General features: G+C 44.7%; 1 protein-coding gene across 6 annotated transcripts in view; it reads left to right on the forward strand.

Moving 5' to 3' along the window:
• Positions 1-17949, forward strand: part of LOC119969104 (T-lymphoma invasion and metastasis-inducing protein 1-like) — a 420850-nt gene that overhangs the window by 119986 nt on the left and 282915 nt on the right. For 3 of the 6 annotated variants that reach the window (XM_038802310.1, XM_038802316.1, XM_038802311.1), the window contains exons 3-4: positions 12073-12179; positions 13764-13943. The gene's annotated coding sequence lies outside the window, so the exon portion shown is untranslated. Of the gene's footprint in view, positions 1-11313; positions 11333-12072; positions 12180-12222; positions 12462-13763; positions 13944-17949 lie in introns of those variants that run through there. The other 3 variants (XM_038802312.1, XM_038802314.1, XM_038802313.1) reach the window with 3 other exon arrangements.

The following is a 17949-nucleotide window of genomic DNA, read 5'->3' on the forward strand; positions in this document are numbered from 1 at the left end:
AGTTCTTCGCGAAAGTAAAACAGCAGGCTACCATGTACGGCCTGGATGAGAGAGAGCAGGTTAAGCTCACCGTGTTGAGCTTAGACCAGAGTGTAGTGGCAGCCCTCCCCGACCCACAAAACGTGGCAGGAGGCAGCCTAGAGGAGATGCACACTGCCATTTTAGATGCCATCGGGTACAATAGAGGTGACCCCGTAGAAGGCTTGAATAAGTGCAGGCAGAAGAGATCTGAACACCCCACAGCATTCGCCGGAAGGCTGTGGATTCACTTCAGCGCAGTTTTCGGACAGCTAGATAGAGCGCATTTAACCCGCGAAAACATGGTTAAGTGGACGCGCACAATTATCTCACACGCAACAGAAGCAGGACAGAGCGCTTGCAATAGTTACGACCCCTCAGAAGAGGCCCATAACGAAAAATGGGTCCTGAAAAGATTGTCCCGCGCTTGGGAGCAATCGCTTCAGGCAAAAGGAAAGGTTAGATCCCCAGAAGAGGCTCAGGCTGCTGCAGATATCCAAGCAGTCAGAGAGCACCAGAAGCCCGCATGGGTAAATGAAGGCAAGAGCAGCCCTCAACAGAAAGGACAGGAATGCTATAACTGTGGACAGTTAGGGCATTGGGCAAAAGAGTGTAATGCACCCCAGCGATCTCAGAGAGGCCAGCAGACAGGCACTCTGAACCGCAACAAAGCAAAACCCATCCACAATGTAGCAGTACAGTCAGGACCCACCAATGTGGACGAGACGAACTGACGGTGTTCGGGCTCCCCCACTTGGGTCTGTGACACACTATGGGACTCATCAGGGAGGCCCGTAGTCACGGCAAAAGTCAAAGGGAAGCCCATAGAGTTATTGTGGGACACAGGAGGATCCCGCACCACCATTAACTCCACAACCACGGCACACGCAGACACGTGGCCGACCACCTCCACCATCACACTTAGCGGGTTCACCGGACACTCGCAGCAGGGACATATCACAGCACCCGTAGCGATCCAGCTAGGGAACATTAGCACAAGGCACCCCGTAGTTTTAGTAAATCTTCCCCGGACAGCAGAGCACATCCTGGGGACAGATTTTATGAACGCCCACAGCTTGTCGTTCGACCCAGTGAACCAGTGTGTCTGGCGAATGGCGAGATCAGACAGAGCCCCAGCCACCCTCACAGTAGGAGACTACGTTAATCGGATTAGCGCAGTGGGAGAGTACTCATTCGACCTGACTACACTCCACACCGACAGACAAATTAAGGCCCTACTAAACAAACACAGGACAGCATTTGCAAGTCACCGTCATGACTGTGGCAGAATGACTGGACAAGTTCATGTTACCGGACAGGACCCCCGACCGCAAAAGCAGTACAGATTTCCCCTTGAAGCAGAGGTGGAAATAGAAAAGGTTATAGGCAGCTTGTTGGACCAAGGTGTACTGAGAACGGTAGCCTCCACCAACAATGCCCCTATTTGGCCAGTGAGGAAGCCCGATGGATCATGGCGTCTGACCATCGATTATCGGGAACTCAACAAAGTAACCCCCGCAGTAGCCCCAACGGTAGCTACTAGTCCCGAGACCATGCTCAAGCAAGGTCTCAACGCCAAGTACTTCACGGTATTGGACATCAGTAATGGATTCTGGTCAATACCATTGGCAAAAGCGTGCCAATACAAATTCGCATTCACTTTTAAAACGCAGCAGTACACGTGGACATGCCTCCCACAAGGATTCCACAATTCACCCTCCATTTTCCACCGACAGCTGGCAAGTGGATTAGAGAAATTTTCCCGACCCGATTGTCTGGTACAGTATGTAGACGACCTACTACTGCAGACAGACACAAAGGCAGAGCACATTACGCTTCTGGCCGAACTCCTAGAACTCTTAACTGAAATTGGCTGTAAAGTTAACCCGAAAAAGGCCCAAATATTGGAAAGTAAAGTGATGTATTTGGGATCAGTCATCACGCACGGCAAACGCGAGATCGAATTCAAAAGAATTGATTCGATTGTCAAATTGCCCCTTCCCCAGAATGTTTCAGCCCTCCGGTCGTTTTTAGGACTGGTTGGCTATTGTCGGAACCACATCGACGGATTCGCGACAAAAGCCGCCCCACTTTCAGACCTCCTTAAGAAAGGAGCCCCCTGGGAATGGCTTCCGCAGCATACAGGCGCTGTGGAAGAGTTGAAACGAGCCCTTAGTGCAGCACCCGCGCTGCTAGTCCCCGACCAACTTTCACCGTACGCAATAGAGGTAGCGAGCACCGATCTGACCCTCTCGGCCGTGTTGCTACAGGAACGGCACGAGCAGCTAAGACCAGTGGCTTATGCCTCCCGACTGTTAGACCCAGTAGAACAAGGATTTTCAGCCTGTGAGAGGCACCTCCTTGCTGTCTTCTGGGCAGTACAGTACTTTTCCTACATAACCGGACTAAACCCCATCACCATTCTAACCGAACGCACACCCACACAGCTACTACTAGACGGTCGACTGAAGGACGGTTCAGTTAGCCAGATTAGGGCAGCTAGGTGGACCCTACTTTTACAAGGACGGGACATTACTGTAAAACGGACACGCACACACACATACTTAGCAGACAACCTCCAATACCCCGGACAGCCCCATGACTGTGAAATTGTAGCTCCCCTGCATAACACAGGACCCTTTATCGCAAAGACACCCCCCAGGAAGATAGGGAACCCGAAACAAAGCCCCCAGCCCACAGACACGTGTGGACCCTTGAGGATTTATGTAGACGGTTCCTCCACAGTTTTAAATGGTGAGCGTATCACAGGATGCGGCATCTATGTAGAGGACGCGCAGGGGCGCGCTCTCGAAGAGATAGCTCTTAAGTTACCAGGTCACTTAGGCGCGCAGGCAGCAGAGCTAGCAGCCATAGCGTACATAGTGGACCACCCCGAGTCTTTCCCCAGCCCAGCAGACATATATTCAGACAGCTTATATGTCTGTAACAGTTTAACCGATTTTCTGCCCCTGTGGAGGACACGAGGTTTTGTCTCCGCAGACGGGAAACCCCTTCCATCAGCCCCTCTACTCCAGCATATTTTAGAGAAAGCGAAGGACAGGACCTTCGGCATAATAAAAGTAAGAAGTCACCATAGGTCATCACCCCCTGGGAATGTAAAAGCCGACGCGTTGGCTAAGGCAGGTTCCAGGAGAGGACACTTATGGACCCCCCCAGCTAGCGCACCAGCTAGCGCCCCTGTGAGCGCAGTCCAAGTCTCACAGACTGATATTAAAGATCTCGTGGCAGCACAAAAACAGGACGGAGACCTCAGGGAGGTTTTCAAGGGAAACTTTGTGCCTGCTTACGAGCACTTTAAACACGCACTGACCACACATGAGGGTGTGATCATTAAGGACCGACTTTATGTGGTCCCACAGCAGGACAGGAATCAGATGATTGCCTTGTTCCATGACGGACACGGGCATCAGGGAATTGATGCAACAACGAGGCACCTCAGGCAACTCTGTTGGTGGCCTGATCTCAGGAATGATGTAACGCACTACATAGAGAATTGCCTGATTTGTGCTCAGAATAACCCGGAGCGGTATTCTAAGAAAGCACAACTTCGGCATACTCGCCCAGTTAACGGCCCTTGGACAAACCTCCAGATCGACTTTATAGGTCCATTGCCCCCTTGTCGGAATGGCTATAAATACGTTCTGGTGGTGATAGATACCTTTACCAAATGGGTAGAGGCATTTCCCTCGCGAACAAACACAGCAAAGACAGCTGCAAAGATCCTGACCCACCACATCTTCACGAGATGGGGTTTACCCCGAAGTATCGATTCGGACCAGGGATCTCACTTTACAGGACGGGTCATGAGGAACGTCCTGACAATATTCGGAATCAAACAGAACTTCCACATTGCGTACCATCCACAGTCCAGCGGGATTGTGGAGCGCATGAATCGGACCCTAAAAACTACCCTTAGGAAAATGGTTCAACAGAACAATTCCACATGGGATTCAGTGCTCCCCTTTGCACTTATGTTCATAAGGAACACTGTCTCCACATCGACAGGATACACACCACACACACTCATGACCGGACGCCCTATGAAAGGTACAGAATTCCTTTTAGGACTGGACATGACAAACCCCGAAGTGACGGCCCTCACCCACGAAAAGGCAGTTAAAGATCTAGTTGAGACTGTGAGGTCTGCACAGCTCGCAGCCGCAGTCCAGCTAGGGAAACGCCGACAGCAACGGACTGCCTGTTTCAATAAGACCGTACACACCACAGAATTCCAGGTTGGGCAACAGGTAATGTTATCTGTTTATAACCCCAGCAGTTTTTTGGCTCCAAAATATTCCGGTCCCTACTCAATTTCGGACAAAATTAGCCCCTCCGTTTACAGGATAAAGTATCCTAATGGGAAGACCGCGTGGTTCCATATAAACCAGTTAAAGGCATATGGAACACAGGCCAACCATGCTCACCATGTCCTGCTAGACGCGGCAGAACACTTCACCCCGCCCACCAGAAACACTTTTCCACCATCCCCCTCACAGACCAGTTCATCCACGGACTCGCCCACGACTCCGCCCACAGACCACTACAGACCACGCCCCGACACGCCCACAAGCTGCCACAGCAGAGACAGTAGGACAGACACTGACTCTGAAGACAGCGACACCACACAGCCATACAGCCCACACTGCACCACCTACGACCCCGACTCCAGTGACCCCATGGAAGTCACCTACCTCAAAAACCCAGAACCACCACCCGACCCCGACTACCCCGACAACACACTCGACGCCACACAATGGCACAGGGACAATTCCTACAGACTTGTCCGCAATGATGAAAGTGACCCCCGGTCACACAACTCCAAAATAGCATGCCTGATCCACACAAGGGTGTGGGATCCGGGAGAGCAGGACGACACGGTGTCTGACTCCCGACACGGCAACCCCTTTGTGACCCTGTTCACAGAGGCAGAATCAAAGTGAGGTGTCCAGATGATGTAAGATAGGAATCGTTTGAGGGAAACGATGTCCTTTCTGATGGAACCTGCACGTATGTTTGTCTTCGTTTCATGTTTGTTTGTCTCAGGAATGTACATTGTTCAGCTGGAGGATGGACATCTTCTTTTCAGCTGAAAAGATTGTGACCACCTCACATACACGTTAGTTTGTCCGCAGATACTTCTGAGAACTTCGGTTTGATTGGAGATCTTTTCCAAAGTTGTAAGGCCACACGCCAAATAGCTTGTCCGCAGATATTTCTGAGAACTTCAGTTGTATCCTCTGGTGAACCGACACGGTTCACGACTTGTTCCCTGTTTTCAGAACGGAGCATCTTGGCTCCATTGTTTTTAGGTGCCCCTCTATTCGGCGAAATAGAGGCTGCAAGTCATGGTTAACACATTCGTACCCGTTTTCTCCAGGTTACTCAGGCAGTGGACAAACGGCACTGAGGACCCGCCCTGTCTGAGAACCAACCCTTGGTCAGCCAAGCTCGGGTATGGCACAGCACGCCCTACCCGGGGATCCCATCCAACTCGTACCCGTAGCGGCCCATACGCAACTCATTCGGATGTTTCTTTCCAAATTTGTTTTCATTTTAGGTTAGGTAGCCCTTCGGCCGCCATCCCACATGCTATTTACATCCGGAAACATTCGGATGGTAAATCAGCAAAGCCTGCGAGACGGCTCGCAGAAGGAAGGATTGTTAGGTGTATGCTGGTCTTTAAATTCGCTTTTTGAAAAAAAAAAAAATGAGGGGAGTCACAGGGTGTGACTTAGCCAGTCATTTTAAAGGGTCAATTGGGTTTTGAAAGACAGATGCACTAACAAGTAAAGGTCTTAAACTGTGTATTGACAGATACTGTGCTTGATCCCAAAGGTTTCAAAGGACGAGACAGAGGTCGAAGCCAGGATTGTCAATACCGGAGGAAGAAGGAAGAGAAAGAAGAAGAACAGCAAAATGATGGAAGCCCACTTATTACTATTTAATGTCATATGTATATGTGTGGAAACAAGACACGTTTCCCCCACAACCCCCACCGTAAATGTTAGTACAACAAACCCCCAGTGCTCAGCTCTGATCAGCGAGGTTCAGACCTGGTGTACTAAATTCATGACGTGGTACTCCATGTCCTACATAATCGAATCACTGTTGGTGATTGCGATCCTCATCATCCTAGTGCAGACCCTCAGGTTGAGGAAATGGAAGAGGAGAGCCTCTCGTTCCAGCACCTCACCCATCTATAGAGTGCAATCCCCCATCTTCGGATTCCACCAAACCCCTCAACCCCTCACTGATTACCACACTCTGTAAATAAAATTCAGCCATGTATTATATTGTTCCATACTCGACTGCCGAGTTGGGAAGTGTGATGTTGTGGTGTGAATGGTTAAGGTTTAGAGTGATTAAATGTTTAAGTTAAGGTTAAGGTTAATAGTGATAGGTAGAGGTTCCCAATTGTAGTAATGCATGTCCCTTTGACATAGGGCCAAGTAGAAATGTTAGTTACATTTTTTTCTCTTCTTCCCATAGTTTAGAACAGAGTAGAACAGGAACTGGCAAGAGGTCAGAACACAAGGAGGCAAAGTACATAGGTGATCCTTCACAATAGTATGATTGTGAGGATCACAAGGAGGGAATGTAGCCATGCTGGCCACGCAAAATGGACACTGAGCCAAACTAAAATGGAAGGCTGCTGAGAAACAGACAGTTCAGCCAGAACAGCAGTCTGCAAAGAGCAGTTTGCATTCTGCAGCAGCAGAAACCAGTTTGGGCTCAGGTGAAGAGACCTTAGCTAGGTGCAAATGGCAAAACGCTTTGCATGCTAATGAGGCCATCAGACTTGAACACCCACACAATAGATACATTTGGTTCTGAATGGACACATTCCAATCAAGACCCAGACATCGAGGCACCAGAAACCTCCGAACAAAAGGACATAAGAAACGCCCCCTCCATCACGGAGACCCCCTCGCATTGGGGAATTAATCCAGTATCGATAAGAAATTGATCCAATAGGTAGAGCCCGCCCGAGAAGAGGGAAGGACAACGGAACCCCTATAAAAGATAGGGACCTCGTGTTGTCCGGTCTGTTAAACCTGTGCTCCGGCCCCGACTGACACCTGGTATCCTGACTCCAGCCGTTGAGCACCAGCCGCCGAAACCGTAAGTTCAACGCTCGCTACGCGATCCAAGCCCACTAGACTCCCAAGTGCCAGAACGCTTGCTGAAGGCTGCAGACAAAACCAGGACGAAGGCCTCGTTCTCTGACCTTGCCTGTTCCTGTTAGATAAGTATTCCGTTTGCTTATGTTTAGTTGTAGCTTAGTCTCTTAGTGTGTGTGCATGAGTATTTATTATTAACTGTATAATAAATATTGATCGTTTGAACTTGACTAATCGGTGTATCGTCTTTATTACTTTGAATTTGACCTTGGAATACTTGTGACGCTGCCTATACGGCAGCTGGCGACTCCAGAGCTAAATAATTACATAGAACAGAGCCTAGCAGTGTTAAGCACACGTCGAACTCGGAGGCGTGTTAATACACTCCAATAAACGCGTTTTACGCCCATAGTAAAACGTGCAACACTAATAACCTATAATAAAGATATGAAAAGGCTACTTTGAAAATTCAGCATTTTAATACAGTAGTTAAGAGCAACAGTAGAGTATATATCACATAATTTTCAATAGCATATTTGAGTGTCATAGCACAGTAGGATAAAAACAAAGTCAATTATAATGTAATATAAATGTAAGAACCGGTGTACAAATGTTGATATAATTAAAGTGTAATAGTTTTCAGCGACTTTACATCATTCCAGTCACAGTGACGGTTTATTATGTGGAAAGAACTCTGTTTGGAGATCTGTCTGTAAGTGTGCAAGATTTGCACCAAGAATAATAGAACTGCATATATATCTATATAACTAAAATGAATGTGTGTAGTGCATATTAATCATGTTATACCTTTTGAAGGTATCAAACCTAAAAGTATGTCCAAGATGTTGCACCTGAACATTATCCATAGAACAAAAATGAGTGGTTGGTTGATTGGAATGAGATACATAATTCACTAAATGTCAGTGGATGATAAGTGGTCTGTAAGGATATATGAAGAACAAGGAGGCAACAGAAATTTGATCTGTCAAATTACTTATCCGTTTCTCTCTCAAAGCTCTCATTTGTAAACTGGAAAGTTGTAGAGCAGTCAAATCATTCAAATAAGTTATAGTTGTAATTGTACAGCAAGGGGAAAGTGTGCTGTTGGAAGTGACACCTATTCATAGAAAACACCAAATCTTTTGCTGAATTGTGTGTAAATTTAATAAATTCCTATCAGAGGTTGCGTCCTGAGGCTGAATCTGGAGTGTTAACAAGGTTTTGAGTATTGTTTACTGACATATTCCCTTCTGAGCTTACCCACATGTTAGATTTTTCCTGCTCCCACCCTGAGTTGTTCTCCACTGTGCTATTTCTGTTTTACTTACCACTTTACTTACCAACTGCAGTTCCAAGGCTGTGGCTGAACAATAGAGCATATAATTAAATAAATTCCTTCTTGCTCACTTTCCTGCATAGGGCTGGAGTGTTTCTCACCAGAATGCTTCTCTGCCTCTTGCTCGCTTTCCAGCACAGATTCTTGGGTTATCTGCTAACTTACCCCATCGCCTTGGGAAAGAGAGAAGACACATAGGAAAGTAGGAAGGATAACAAATGGAGAAGAGCAACAAGTAAAGGAGGAGGAAAAAAGAAACTGACCTGTTGAGCCAAGACATACCAGCATGTTATCACTGGTTGGAAATTGTTTGAGTTGGGAAGCCCAAGGTCTTTTTTTGAGTATTGTAGAATCTGATCATTTCCTGGCAAAGATTTTTGTGGTGACCAAAGGCAAGCTTGGATTAACAATTTATGTTGTTTCTGAATTTTTGCTATAATAAAATTAGATGTACCTATCTTTGATCATTTCCCAGAGACAAGTGACTTCACTTTACTTTTTAAAAATAAATTTGGAGTACCCAATTCATTTATCCAATGAAGGTGCAATTTAGCGTGGCCAATCTATCTACCCTACACACCTTTGGGTTGTGGGGGCGAAACCCATGCAGACACGGGGAGAATGTGCAAACTCCAGAGCCGGGATTGAACCTGGAACCATGGTGCCGTGAGGCAGCAGTGCTGACCACTGCACCACCGTGTTGCCCTGTAGCTTCACTTTATTTGTGCTTTCTCACCTCTGGCATGTTTTGCATCTAAAACCATCTGCCCAACCTATTGAATTGCGTGTTTCTATTTCTCACCATAGCTGCCAACTCTCTAGTGCTCTCGGTTAGTGCCTATTTTCCCAAAATTGGCCACTTTCAGGTCTAAGTCTGTAGCTCCTTTAACTACTAGCTCTATTACCATTTCAGTACTGCTGGATCCACAGGTTATTTTTCACATCTCCCCTTTCCGTGGCTCACCGCACAGACCTTTCTCGTGGGCTCTGCTTTCCCGTTAGTTCACCCACAGCACAATGTGAGAATTTTCATACTTTAATACTTTAGTGGCACTCTCTACCCAAGCCTCCTTTACTTCTTCAATACCACACATGTTTCACATTGCCATTCCCCCTCCTGTGCCCTCAACAACTTCTCTGACTTCCATCTGACACCTGCCTCCCTTAGACTCTTGTTTTGTTGAGGAGACTTTATTTTTTATGATTAAAGTAGAACGTTGGTTTGACTCTTGTATTCAAATCAATACAAATTGTCATTTTACAGAAAGTAGACAATAGATTATGTTCATGTATAAAATTAGAAGGACTGGCCCTAGAAAACATGCAGTCTGTTGATGTATAGTCATACCAATTAATTAATATAACATTTACACTGGACAGAGGCATAAGAATTAGTTTGTGAATTCTGAAGGTTAGCTTGAGGTTGCTGACTCTCATTATCCATTGTAAATACAAACATTGGGACTAAATGGGTATCCACAGGAATTAATCCTGAAAACCATTGAAGAAATAGGGGGTGGGATTCTCTGAACTTCCGCCCCGGAATTGTGCCCAGCGCGGAGGTGGAGAATAGCCGTTCATGTCGGAAATCCGGTGTGACGGTGCTGCCGCGATTCTTCGCGGACCTGCCAATTCAGCGCATGAGGTCGACGTGCTGCTGGTCAGGGGCCGTTGAAACAGGCACCTGCGAAGATTGTCTGCAGTCGACCGACCGCACTCCAGCTGCCGTGGTTTACATGTGGTACCACACGCAGGAGCTGGGACCAGTGGCCGCAGTGGCGGTCCGGGTGGGGGGGTGGGGATATCTGACTCCGGGGGGGGGGAAGTCTCACTGGTGGCCAGGCTCGCAATCGGGGGCCACTGATTGGCAGACCATCACGATCTGGGAGGGATCTACCTTCCTCCGCGCTGGCCCGCTGTGTGGCCCCGCCCTGCCAGCGGCGCCGGCACAGAGGTGGGCCGCCAGTGGATCCGCTTGCGGCCGTTGTGTGCATGCACAGCTTTGCGGTCCGGCTAACAGGACCCGACCGGCAGTCAGAGCTGCGGGATGCACGCCGGGGCCCCTGGAAAATGGCGAATTACCCCGGATCTTTGAGGAAAAAGTTCGGAGTGATTCTTGCCCGTTTTCCGGCGGGCGGGGGCAAGTCCCCAGAAAGGTGAATCCCGCCTGTTATGTGCGGTCTAAAGAAAATTTACCAGACTATTTTTTCCACCTTTAGCATCTGACATTGGAACCAACCCAGATTAATTAGATAAAAATCACATCTTGCTGCAGACTGTAAGGGCTCTATTGAATTACATTTCTCAATTTCATCCCAGTTTCCTTCTGGCCCCACTCAAAGTAAACCGCAACTGCACTCCACATTTTGAACCAACAACTTAATTTGAGAGGAAGATTTATTTTCTTCTGTTTGTCTTTGGGCCATGAAAATATTTTCTTTGGTGCAATGCTTTAGACTATAGAATGGAAATGGTTACTTACAAAGAATTGAGACCTGATAATCTCTGTATTTACTATGCCTGCTTTGATTACCATATTACTTGAAATGAGGTCTTGCACAAAGGCTGTCAGATTTAATCGTTAAATGAGTAATAATAATAGTGACCAATCAGTTGAACTGATTAAGCTTTGATTAAATGTGCAATGTTAGAAATAGGTGTGCTTAAATTGTAGTTTTGGATCACCTGTAATTGTGCACGTTGTAGAGCTGTCTGAAATATAGGTCTTCCTGTAGTTTTAAAATTGTTGACTTAGTCTGTTATCTTTGGTAGTCTCTGGTGACCCAAGTGGACAAGGGCGTAGACCAAAAAACAACTTGAGAATCGTCCACACAATGTAAGGATTGAGCCAAACTTGATCAGATTTTGAGACCATGTCATTTATTGATTGGTTTGGGAGTGATCTTTTGATGTAGAATGCATGTGTATATGATGAACAGTGTCGCACCTAGTCTCCGACTTACATTGTGTGTAAAACACTTGAATGAATGTAATAGTACTAGTTTGTTTACCCCCAGAAGATTGGATCTCTCCTTGAAGAGTTACATTTATTTTTTTGGAAGTGCAATAGTCATAATGGTAGTGCAGTTTTTACATCAGATTAAACATCCGTTCACAATTTTTTAATGCACAGTGGTTAGCACTGCTCCCTCACAGCGCCAGGGACCAAGGTTTGACTGACCTCGGGTGACACTATGGAGTTTGCATATTCTCCCTGTGTCTGCGTGGGTTTCCTCCGGTTTCATCCCACAATCCAAAGATGTGCAGGTTGGTGAATTGGCCACGCTAAATTGCCCATAAATGTCCAAAAGTATGGGGATAGGGTGTGTGATTGGGCCTCGGTAGGTTGGTCTTCTGAAGGGTAAGTGCAGACTCAATGGGCTGAATGGCCTCCTTCTGCACTGTAGGGATTCTATGATTCTGTTTAGTCATGCTGGTGTTAATTGTGTTTCCTTTTTCAGGTTTTTGTTTTGTGACTTAATTGTTGTTGCTCGGCTACTAGTCTTAAAACTCTTACTTTTTATTCACCTTTCTATCTCCTTAAGCAGCTCTCACTTTTCTTGCTCTTCCCACCAGGACCCATTGGGGCTGCACAGCTGATATATCAGAACACTATCACACACCACTTCTTGTAGCTCCTGCTGTCAGATCCATCGAAGGACTAACTGGGGCAGTTTAAGAAGGTGCTTCTCATTTGCATATATGAAATATTTTTAAGGTTGCAGCAATTGATTTGGCAGAGCCCCTCACATCAGCACTATGGAGGCTGCTAGCTGACTCACTGGAGGTGCACATGTCCTGCCGTTAGAATTCACCTGAAGAGATGGGAGGAAAATTGTGATAATTCACTCAGCCATACCATTCTGTGACTGTTATGGGCAGCTGCAAAAGGAAGCTCTGTGATGGTGGATAAGCCGGTGTGCCAGCTCAACTTGCCAAGAATCATTCCTGTCTGCTCCTTCTTGGTGAAGTGATTGTTCTATTTTATGTAATTCTGTTTATTTGTCAAATAAAAGCAGTTTACCTGTCGTAATCAAATCCGAAGATTTTTCCAGCTTTATCCACAATTGCCCTGTAATTTCAGGTGTAGTCTCTATGAATCAGATCATTTTCAAACACTGAAAGATGATTACAGGCTCAGCCCTGGACACTAATCAGCCAGATGAAGTGCTCTGTAAGGTTGCAATGTATTTACTGAGAGCAATAAAAACAGAGTGTAATAGAAAGAAGGGGAGGGCATTGAGATACACAGTTGAATTTAAACCTTAAATACACTGAATTCTGTTTCTCTCTTCAGCCACCACCCTCTACCTCAGATACTGTCTGTTGCTTGGTATGTCATTGATCCATGTAATTATTTTATATTGCCTATATTTGCTTATTGCCTACATTTGCTTATTGGTGTGGAATGTTTGTCACAGCTTCTGATGAAAAGATTAAACATTATACGCAACTTGTAAATTGGAATGAAAAATAACAAGGATTTTAAGTTTTAGTTGTAAATATATCTTGCTGCTCTCAGCTTAGATTTACTGAAATCTTGCTGGCACTACTTGAGGCTGAAAGTCATGAAAGTTACATGTAGAGAGCCTCACCCTTTCCATTAAAAAACACCTAGAAGTACAGATGGGAGGAGAAGCAAGAAGATTTGAACCACAGGTAAATGACACTCTGGTGCAGGATGCTCTCTTAATATTATTTAAAGTCAAAACTGCTGATCCTCAGTAAGTTATCTTTTTTAGCACTGGCTTGCATTCTGTGGATCTGCTCATTAGAGATTCTGCATCAGAGGCCCTGTTGAAATACAAAATGTTTAGAATATGTCTCTTCCTTCCTTCAGATAAAGCTATTGAGAGACTCCCGCTGGGAATGGAAGATGCTGAATAAAGCAGAGTGTCTGTTTTGTACAGTCATCTTTGTTCATATATATACTGTACATATCGTCTCAATCCTAGCTGGATTAGTTTTTCTTAGGACATTGACTCCAGTGTTTAGCTTCAGGTCAAAACAAACCAGCGTTGCTGTACCAATCCTGGGACTTCTTAGACATGGAATTGGAAGACCAAGTGCAAAACTGCCTATCTGACATCCTCAACTAAATGTATGGCATTCAATGAAATAGACCTAACTACTGTAGTAGGTAGAGGGTAGAATTATTTTGGAGGTAACCCTGCAAAGTCAGTTTTGTGTGGTCCTCAATTATGTTGTCACTCTTATATTCAATATAGTGCACTGTGACTGTTAATTATTTTAAAATTTATTTCTAGGCTCTCCTGATTAATTTCACTGATTGAAACCAAATTCTGAAGAAGATTGGAATCTTGAGCAGAAGGATTAAGAGATACAGCATTGCTGATAATTTGTTTGCTATGTTATTAATATCTGCCATATACTCCACCTGAATGCAACAGGTGAAGTGTTGCTTGATCTCAACATTAATCTGCAAGGTATGGTTTTTAGTCATGGCATTTTATATTTCTCTTTATTTGCAATAAGACAAAGGTGCAGAATCAGGCCACTCAGCTCATCGAGTTTGCTCCGCCATTCAATCATAGAAGATATTTTCTCAACCCCATTCTCCTGACTTCTCCCCATAACCCCCGATCCCCTTATTCATCAAGAACCTATCTATCTCTGTCTTAAAGACACTCAGTGATTTGGCCTCCACAGCCTTCTGCGGCAAAGAGTTCCACAGATTCACCACCCTCTGGCTGATGAAATTCCTCCTCAACTCTGTTTTAAAAGATCGTCCCTTTAGTCTGAGATGGTGTCCTCTGGTTCTAGTTTCTCCTGCAAGTGGAAACATCCTCTCCATGTCCACTCTATCCAGGCCTCGCAATATCCTGGAAGTTTCAATAAGATCCCACCTCATCCTTCTAAACTCCAACGAGTACAGACCTAGAGCCTTCAACCGTGCCTGATACGCCAAATTCTTCATTCCAGGGATCATTCTTGTGAACCTCCTCTGGATCCTTACCAAGACCAGCACATCCTTCCTTAGATACAGGGCCCAAAACTGCTCACAATACTCCAAATGGGGCCATATCAGCCTCAGAAGTATATCCTTGGTCTTGTATTCTAGCCCCCTTGACATGAATGCTAACATTGTATTTGCCTTCTTAACTGCCGGCTGAACCTGCACGTTAACCTTAAGAGGTTAGGGAACAAGGACTCCCAAGTCTCTTTGTGCTTCTGATTTCCTAAGCATTTCCCCATTTAGAAAATAGTCTATGCCTAAATTCCTCCTTCCAAAGTGCATAACCTCGTACTTTTCCACATTGTATTTTATTTGTTTGCCACTTCATTGCCCACCCTCCTAGCTTGTCCAAATCCTTCTGGAGCCCCCTTGCTTCCTGACTGTCCCTCTACAGATCTTTGTATCGTCTGAAAGCTTGGCAACAGTGCCTTCAGTACCTTCTTCCAGATCATTAATGTATATTGTGAAAAGTTGTGGTCCCAGCACAAATCCCTAAGACACACCACTAGTCACTGGCTGCCATCCTGAAAAAGACCCCTTTATCTCCACTCTCTGCCTTCTGCTAGTCAGCCAATCCTCTATCCATGCCAGGATCTTACCCTAGCACCATGGGCTTTTAACTTGTTTAAAAGTCTCCTGTACGGCACCTTGTCAAAGGCCTTCTGGAAACCTAAGTAAATCACATCCACTGGTTCTCCTTTGTCTAACTTCCTTGTTATCTCCTCAAAGAACTCTTAACAGATTTGTCAGACACGACCTCCCTTTGCCAAAGCTGTGCTGACTCAGTCCTATTTTACCATGCGCTTCCAAGTGCTTCACGATCTCATCTTTAATAATAGACTCTAAAATCTTACCAATGACCGAAGTCCGGCTAACCGGCCTATGATTTTCCATCTTCTGCCTCCCTCCCTTCTTAAACAGTGGTGTTACATTAGCCACTTTCCAGTCCTCTGGGTTCTTCCTGCCTCCAGTGATTCCTGAAAGATCATCACCAATGCCTCCACAATCTCCTCAGTTATCTCTTTTAGGAATCTGGGGTGTAGTCCATCCGGTCTAGGTGACTTATCCACCTTCAGACCTTTCAGTTTCCCAAGAACCTTCTCCGTAGTAATGATCACTGTACTCATCTCAACCCCCTGGTTCTCCTGGAGCTCTGGCATCCCACTGGTGTCTTCCACCGTGAAGACTGATGTAAATTAACTATTCAGTTCTTCTGCCATTTCTTTGTTTCCTTTAATACTTCTCCAGCCACATTTTCCAGTGGTCCAATATCTATTTCTGCCTCTCTCTTACCTTTTATATATTGAAACAGAAATCTCTTCCTATCTTCCTTTATATTTTAAAGCTTCCTAATCCTCTGGCTTCCCACTAACCCTCGCCACTTTGTATGCTTTTTCTTTAGCTTTTATGCTGTCCTTGACTTCCCTCATCAGCCATGGATGCCTTGTCCTCCCCTTAGCATGTTTCCTCCTCCTTGGGATGATTTTCTGTTGTGCCTCCCTAATAACCCTAGAAACTCCTGCTATTGCTGTTCCACTGTTTACCCTGCTAGGCTCCATTTCCAATCAACTCTGGCCACCTCCTCCCTCATGTCTTTGTAGGCACCCTTATTTAATTGTAATACCATTACATCTGATTGCAGCTTCCCCCTCTCAAACTGCAGGGCAAATTCTATCATATTGTGGCCAGTGCTCCATAAGGGTTCCTTCACCTTAAGTTCCCTAATCAAGTCTGCCTCAGTACACATCATCAAATTCAGAATTGCCTGTTCCCTAGTAGGCTCTGTCACAAGCTGCTCCAAAAAAACATCTCTTATGTTCCACAAATTCCTTTTCTTGGGATCCACTACCAACCTGATTTTCCCAGTCCACCTGCTGGTGGATTCTGCTGGTTTAGCTCACTCGGCTAAATCGCTGCTTTTAAAGCAGACCAAGCAGGCCAGCAGCACGGTTCGATTCCCGTACCAGCCTCCCCGGACAGGCGCTGGAATGTGGCGACTAGGGGCTTTTCACAGTAACTTCATTGAAGCCTACTCGTGACAATAAAGCGATTTTTATTTTTTCATTTCATTTTCATATTGCAGTCCCCCATGATTATTGTAATATTCAAGATTATTGTTCCCTAATTATAGATGAAAACACAAATGATTTATTTTCTGCACACATCCTGACTACTGTTAGGAGGCCTGTACATAACTCCCATCAGGGTTTTTTACCTATGCGATTCCTCAACTCTACCCACAGAGATTGTATGCCTTCTGATCCTATATCGTTCCTTGCATGTTTTGAGGTTAAATGTACTGAAGGGTATTTGACTGTCTTGTGTATATTGTTTTAAAGGGGAGGCCCATAAAAAAAATTGCAAATTTTAAATCTGGAAGTTGGTAAAAATCAGTCGCTGAAATGGTTTGCCTATTTGTGTTTTCATCTATAATTAGGGAACAATAGTCTTGAATGGGAACATACTCAAAAATGACCTCCAAATATTGCAAATTCACAGTGGATAACACTTACAAATGTGTTTAATACATATGAGTCATGTTTTAAAAAGCAGTATTTTCAAGTAAAAACAATCCTGAATTCTCAATATAAATAGAAACCATAGTGGAAATAATTATTATCAGCCATACATTAATAGAAAAATAAATGACAATGGACAGTAAGTACAATCTCTCAATTCATTCTGATCGATCTGTGTTTAATTTTCCTGTGATTAAATTTTCTCTTCGAGGCTACAAAGTTTCAGTATTGTTCTATTGGCAGTGGAAATATATAAACTGTTCTTGAAAATAACTCAGACTTTAAAATCTGACTTTTTTTCTGAAGCAAATGTCTAACTCAGCAAGTTAGGCGCAGCATCTTTGTCAAAAAGCAAAGTTAGCATTTGGGAAATTCCTGCAACAGTGATAGATGACGAATGGCTTGAATTAGAGCATAAAATATATTTAGAATCTGAGTTGATTAAGCACAATGATGATGGTAGCTTGAAGGCAGCGCCAGATGTCAACTGTTCTTTTCTCATTATGGTGCAAGGCTCTAACTTGAATGTTAGTCATGTAGAAGAAAAATTACACGAGGAAGTTTTGCACAGGAAGTTGCAAATACTACAGCAGCTACTGGAAGTATTAAAAAATGTGATTTTTTTTGCTGTTAAATTAGAATGGTGATCTGCATTTAGAGAAAATGAAATTGCAAAATCTTTGATGTGTAGCTGAATACAGTTGTTAGTCCTGAGGTAGAGAGCAAGAGAGACTTGAGCAGAATTTCAGAAAAATTACAGTATTCAATGACTGCTGCTAGTCTTTTTTTGTCATGTCCTTTTCTTAGAATCTGTATTGTATGGGAATCAATGTGAACCCTTTTGAACCCTATTAAATAGCTCCGAATGCACTCTATAACTGGGATTCTGCAGCAATACGCCATTTAATTTTACATTATCTTGATTGCCTGTACTTTATAAATCTCATAACATTTTGA

Source organism: Scyliorhinus canicula, chromosome 7, assembly GCF_902713615.1.
Source record: "Scyliorhinus canicula chromosome 7, sScyCan1.1, whole genome shotgun sequence".
Classification (NCBI taxonomy): Eukaryota; Metazoa; Chordata; class Chondrichthyes; order Carcharhiniformes; family Scyliorhinidae; genus Scyliorhinus; species Scyliorhinus canicula.